This window comes from Sinocyclocheilus rhinocerous, unplaced genomic scaffold (assembly GCF_001515625.1).
Source record: "Sinocyclocheilus rhinocerous isolate Xijiao unplaced genomic scaffold, SAMN03320098_v1.1 scaffold2258, whole genome shotgun sequence".
NCBI lineage: Eukaryota > Metazoa > Chordata > Actinopteri > Cypriniformes > Cyprinidae > Sinocyclocheilus > Sinocyclocheilus rhinocerous.
The window spans coordinates 402,650-409,563 of record NW_015655390.1 but is presented as its reverse complement, the minus strand read 5'-3'; the positions used below and the strand labels follow the sequence as shown (position 1 = coordinate 409,563).

The 6,914-nt window shown below is 36.3% G+C and overlaps 1 long non-coding RNA gene across 2 annotated transcripts in view; it reads left to right on the top strand.

Moving 5' to 3' along the window:
* The first annotated feature begins 1,234 nt into the window (after positions 1–1,234).
* LOC107718036 (uncharacterized) overlaps positions 1,235–6,914 on the top strand; it is an 81,652-nt gene continuing 75,972 nt past the window's right edge. For both annotated transcript variants that reach the window (XR_001637373.1, XR_001637374.1), the window contains exon 1: positions 1,235–1,424. This is a non-coding gene — a long non-coding RNA (uncharacterized LOC107718036). The remainder of the gene's footprint in view (positions 1,425–6,914) is intronic.

The window sequence follows — 6,914 nt, the reverse complement described above, 5'->3', positions numbered from 1 at the left end:
AGCCACACCTACCTAAAACGGCTCGTTCTAACACGCCCCCACATACCTACGTCACTATTTGGGCGGCGTTATGCAACTCTTCCCAGATAGTGACGTAGGTATGTGGGGTGTGTTAGAACGAGCCGTTTTAGGTAGGCGTGGTTGACTCTTAACTTTTATAAAGAATATCTCTTTGGATTTGAGACTTTAGTCTTTGCAACTTTACAGATCTTCTTTATGCACCAAGAGCTTGTAACACTCCAAAGAGAAAGGAAAAATTGAAATCGCATCATATGACCCCTTTAATTTCTCTATATATTTTACTATAAAACTGCTGCTTTAATATGTTATGAAAAGCATTATCATTGGCATTTAACTTTGTAAGAAGAGCTCTGATGCACCTGCTGCACAAAAATATGTCACCTTTCCTTAAGTAGAGCAGTTTTGAAGACCATGCTGGCATAGGGAGTCTCATAAGGAGAGCAGCTTATTCTTTCATTCACCTTCCACTCAAAAGTGCCATGTTTGTTAAAAGTGGGTGAAGGGTTTGGTAGATGACATACAGTACAGGCTCCTTTTCATACACAGTTTTAACTTTTCTTTTAATCTTTTTCTCTGATATAATTTTCTCTTGTTGTCCTGCTAAGATTATGGAAACAGTACTGGATGGATGAGGACAAAATCACAGACTAAATATGTGCTGTGTTAGTTCAATTAGGACATTTAAGTACCTTTTATAAACTTGCCTTAGAAAAAACATTTTACTGGTGTGCATCTTGAGACAAATCAATAGTACTAACATATTTTAAGATATGTCAGTGCAAGTTTCATACAGTTAAAAGAGAACAGACATGCATTTTAGTCTGGGACTAGGCTTAAGCCTTGTCTGTGAAACATGATGAATGAATATTTCACAGACAACATATATATGGGGTATGAATATTACATTCTTTATGGCAGGTAAGTGTTTTTATGACCAAACCTGGATCCATGTAGATAAACTCCCAGAGAAGGAAGTTCAAGAGTCCTGAATAAGTGAAATCTACCACAGAAAGCCTCTTCTTGTCGTCTTCTTGACAGGTTGTCATTTAGGGTAAAAGTTTTAGTGTCAAGCACTGTGGTATTTACAATCACTGTTAGGATGATAATGAAGCTAAACAGTCTATGTAAGGTAAAATACCGAGCCACAAGTTAAATTATAATTGTTTTGTAGAGTAATAGATGAAGTTGTCGTGCGGTGACGTCAAGCCCTGATCAGACTCTATGCAAAGCGCCCCACTATGCGCGTGCTGCTGAGAGCACATGGAGGAGAGAGGAGGACGGACACTTAGCAGCCTGGCTAATGTAGCCTGTGGGTCGCAAAATATTTGTAAATACATTTATTTGGAAATGAACAACACTTCAGATCTGGAAATCGGACTGGGTTGCCCTAGGCGTCCAACGTGGTAAGATTCTTATTCATTGTTGCATTTAAGGTATATCCAGTAGTTTTTAAACAAAATCTTAGCTTTAGCAAAACAGTGTGCTCTTGTTGTTTTGTGCCACAGGTGCAAGGATTTAATTCCGTTTCATATGAAGTATTCAATATCGATTTGAATGGGAAAGTCGAAACAATTTGTTTTAAAGCATTATTATTATTTTTAACTAGTAACATTTGTTTTATTATACATTCATTTGGGCAATGAACTTTGTACGTTTATAAATACTGATTTATTCTGATTTGTCAAAGCTTTTTCTTTTGACTTAATGCCACATAATATTGACACTTGCAGTTTTCTAAAAACGTTTTACGTTGGCATGACATTAATGTGACTGTTATTGATAGTTTTTATGTTACCTATAGAAAACATTCTGCTGATAACAACTTTATAGACTTTATATAGAGTTTGTGTCTAGTTGCGTCTGTCTTCTAGAAATGGTTATGAAAGCTATTACAGTGTCTGTCTAAACTGTCTACGTTTTTGTTAAAAGAAACAATTTGCTAAAAGGTTACAATATTATCCTGCCAAAATAGAGGGTTTTCTTTCATGTGCATATTTTATAAATTTAAATTATTTTTTGTGCAAGTCAGCAAGCAGGTCCTTTGATATGATTTATGGTATGATGCATTAAATGTACCATTAAATGCCTTTACCAGAAAAAGGCATCACAAATTTTAATCAGGTTTGCAGATTTATTCTGTCCTAATTTGAAGGTCTTGTCATTGTCACTGTGTAAGCAGTGCCTGTCTTCCCTTGGTACAGTGTGTTGACGGAGTTCATAAATTATTTTCTAAGGCACTCGGCCTATCATTGGAGTTAGGACTACCCTGTAAGAGATTTATGATCTAGAGGAAGGTGGTGGATGGTCATAAGGAGGTTCCCTCTTATGTAATGTCAAAATAAGTCACAATGTACTGTCTTCATGGTGCTATCAGAGACGGAATGGGAGAAAGTAAACGCCTACATATGCGAATAATACAGCGACTATAGGACAGATGTTCCAAACCTGTATGTATTTCTTTCTTCTGTGGAACACAAAAATGTTTTTGTCCATGCAGTAAAAGTCAACAGTGTGCTGAGTTGTTTTGGACCCCATTGTTTTTCATTGGGACCAAAGCAATTGAAACATTCTTCACAATATCATCTTTTGTGTTCTGCAGAAGAAAGAAAGTTATAGACGTTTGAAAGGACAAGAGGATGATGTACAGTACAGTAAATGACAGAATTTTTATTTTTGTGTAAACTTTCCCTTCCAGTTGTCCTGTAAGACTGCTGACACTTACAAACGTGCATCTCATCACTGATGCAGGAGCATTGTATGGATCTGTAAATTAAAAGGAGCGTACTTGCCTGTGCACAACTGTTCCATAGCTTTAACATGTCCCTTGAGAGCAGACCTGACTCTCAATCAGATAGCTTAGATTTCAGTCTGTTACTTTGTGGTTGAACGGTCACTATGATTTGAGTGATCCATGCATGGGCCATTGGGCCCCCTTTTCAGTGCAACTGACATTTTCAGTTTAGGATCATCTGTGTTGACCTGAGGTCTGGTCGATGACCAAATTTACAGGGAAGGTCTAAATGGCACAGCACCCTCAAGATGGTTGACATATAATTTGTCTCTCATATAAACTATATACTGCTGACTTCATTATTCATTGGTCATGAAGCATTGATTCATATGCACCTGGGGAGATGTAGCAGCTGGTGGAGCATACAGAAATGATTGCTGCAGCAACATGGCTGAATTAGTTTTGATTAGATGAGCGTGAATGTTGAACTGAATGCGCTGGATGGCACTTTGTTGAAGTTAATGATCCAGAAACAGAGCTGGCTGGTTGTTCTCCCATATGGGAACACAAGTTAGTGCTTACTGTTTGGTTAAGACCGGGCATCACAATTCTATCTGATCCCATTATATAGCCTCATTAATGGGTTTCCAAGAGTTGAATGGACATTATTGTGATAAAGTGGTTTGCATAAGCTGAAGCTCAAACCCGATCTGAAAATGATCAATATTGAGGGTTCCAGACTAAAAAAATGACTAGGAAGTCATTAGGTAAAATGGCATTTTAATACTTTGGAGCTAAATGACATTTATGACTTTTAGTTGACAAAATACAGATTTATTAAGTATAGATAGTTGCTCAGAAGTGATTTAGTTCTCTTTTCATACTGTCACTCTAGTGACAATCCTGATTGTATTTCTGTCATTACTGTTTTGGACAGACGTCACCAAAGCAATTTGGTAACAAACAAACAAAAGCTGAACTTGAAAATTGAAGTTTACACCCCAACGCTCATATGCAACATTTGTTTCTGGGTGACAGAGCCAATTTGTTTTGCAATTTGAGAATGAATTCAAGTGTTTTCTCTGTTGGTCTGTACTGGTACTTGCCAAACGTACAAATTTTTGCTATACAATAGCCAGCAATATTTTTGCGAAATATGTAATTATTGGATATTTTAGTGAATAATTTTATTTAGAATGCTATTTGTTACAGCAGAATAGTTTTGAATATATATCTTTAATTACAAGTAGCTAATGGTTCCCGGTTCATTTAGGATCATACATAACCAAAAATTGATTCATGATTCAGCGGGGGGTTCAGTTACAGCTATAAATGATTCACCACTACTTTATGAGACAGTTTCGGGAGTATTTTTGTACTAACGCACTAAAAAGAACCAATTCATAAGAGTCATTTATTTGTCATGTTCGTGACAATTTCAGTTGCACTATGGAAGCCTTTATGGTCAAATATTAATACTAAACACGAAATCACGTCTGCATCCAAAAATCGCATACTTCCCTACTACATAGTAGGTGAAAAACAGTGTGAACAGAGTAGTATGTCCGAATTCACAGTATTCATAAAACAGAAGGCAGAAAGTCACCTGATGACCTACTATGTACGGCGAGTTTCTGAAGTGGCATCTGATGGACACTTTACTATCCCACGAGGCCACAGGAGAAGGCAGTGAAGTGACACACAACTGACGCTAGTAGGTTACATGACAATGACAGCATGACAGATGTAGTACATCCGGAATACATTCACAATACACAAATTCATACTATACAGAACAGAGGTCTTTAACCCTGCTCCTGGGGATCCGCTGTCCTGCAAAGTTTATTTCCAACCTGCTTAAGCACTCCTGACTGTGTATTTTCAAGCAATCTTGAGGAGCTTGATTAGTTGCTTCAGGTGTGTTTGATTAGGGTTGTAGCTGGACTGCAGGACAGTGGGTCCCCAGGAACAGGGCTGAAGACCTCGGATACCCACTCAGACAGTCTGCATTTCTAGATGCAGCCTCACTTTTTTATTCCCGCCCTCAGTGATTAAAACCAGAAGCGCTTTGATTCTTGCAGGCGCGGTTGTACAATGCTTTGCTCTGACTCATAGATGGTGCATGCACAGAATGTTTTTCATTAAATATTAAAGATTAATACGTTTTTTTTCTTTTACATAAATTACAAACTCAAAGTTATTCTTTTAAAAAATGGTTCACCCTAGCAGCAGACACCTATTGTGACATCATAATGGAAACATTATTTTCATCTGTAGTGAAAGTCAGGCTGCAGTTAGGTTGGTCACTCAACCACGGCCTGAACTCATGTTCTCTTTCATTTATATAACCAGACACTGTGTGTTTGTCTCAATAACAAAGCCCAGAGAAATCTTTATTTAAACTCTTTGTGCCCCTGTGGAGTGACTGAGTTGTAATTGCCTGTCTGTCCAGTTTTGGCACTGAGCATTTAAACTATGAATGTGAGGCCAACATGGTGCTAATGTCACTGAGTCTCATCCTGTCCTTCTCTCACTGGGGGTCATGCGGGGCACTGGAAGCCTCCCAAATACTAGGAGAAGCAGCTCTGCTCTCTCTCTCTGTGATACTGCAGCATGTAGTGGCTCCTTAGGGATTGATATGAAACTTAATCTTCGGTAGCAGTTTCCATAAGAGGCTGTGATATTTAGCCAAGTGCTCAGCTGTTATGTGTTATGTTACGTGGTTTGTAAAAGATGTACGAGACCAGAGTCGTCCTATCCTATTGCTCTCACTCACCCATCACCTAGTTCTGTGGATCTCAACTGGTTGGTCATGACCCAAAAATGGGTCACAGATCTGTTCTGATAGGGTCGTGGACGGCAGGGAAAAATCAGTATTAATTAAGAAATAAATTGCATCTAAACATATAAAAGTAAATAGGCTTATCAACTTATAAAATGATTGTCACTGACGTAGTTATTTCAAGCCTAAAAGGTGATGTGTGTCATGTTTGCTCCACAAAAAATGGATTTGCAGATATAATAATTGTTTCCATACTGGTTTCCCAAAAACTCCTATGGCCTCCTCTGCCTCACCCATATCATTCAGACAAACCGTTCTGCTGGAACTCATGACCAGGGCCGTTGCTGGCCAAATGGGTGCCCTCCCCCAAATATTATGGATGTAAAAAAAAACAAAACACCTACTATAGGGGTCAAAACAAAACTTTAATAAAATATAAAATTAAATAAATAAACAAATTGTAATTTTATTGTATTATTTACAAATTACAATTGTAGCTCTAGACGGTTACCTATGGCTATTATTTTTATTAATACAGTTGTCTGATTGATTTTAGTCTCAAGCATTCAGAAATCATGATCATATGGTTCCTGGTTCATTTAGGATAAAACCATGGTTAATTTTTTGTAAGGGTTGTGATGTCAACATGTTTTTGTTGAATAAATTATTGAGGCTGTCGCATTTCTTTTGCAAAAAGGTGGCCAAAAATTAAAGATTAAGTGGATATTTGAATTAAATGTTTGGTCAGTATTAAAGGACTTGATCGTCCTGTAAGTGTAGCAGCACTTTACTTTGTATTACATTATGTATTTTAACAGTGTTATTCAATGAAACCACTTAATTATTAATTAACCAATCATTATTGCCTCATTGTTTTATATAATGCATTTTAAGTAATTTTAAAGGCTGTTGTTGGCTTAGGTCTGATTTTATAACCACAAAAAATATTATCTTAATACTCCTTTGTAAACTATTACGCTGAAAAAAATACTACATTTTTTTAAGGTAAGTGGTTGCAAACAATTTATTTTAGCTACATTTAATAAAAAAATATATGTTGAAAGTTTGTCAACTAAATTTGTGTATTTAAATGTAGCTAAAATAAATTGATTAAAAAAATATATGTTGAAAGTTAGTCAACTAAATTTGTGTATTTAAATGTAGCTAAAATAAATTGATTAAAAAAATATATGTTGAAAGTTAGTCAACTAAATTTGTGTATTTAAATGTAGCTAAAATAAATTGATTAAAAAAATATATGTTGAAAGTTAGTCAACTAAATTTGTGTATTTAAATGTAGCTAAAATAAATTGATTGCAACCACTTACCTTAAAGGGGTCATATGATGCGATTTAAATGTTTCCTTTCTCTTTGGAGTGT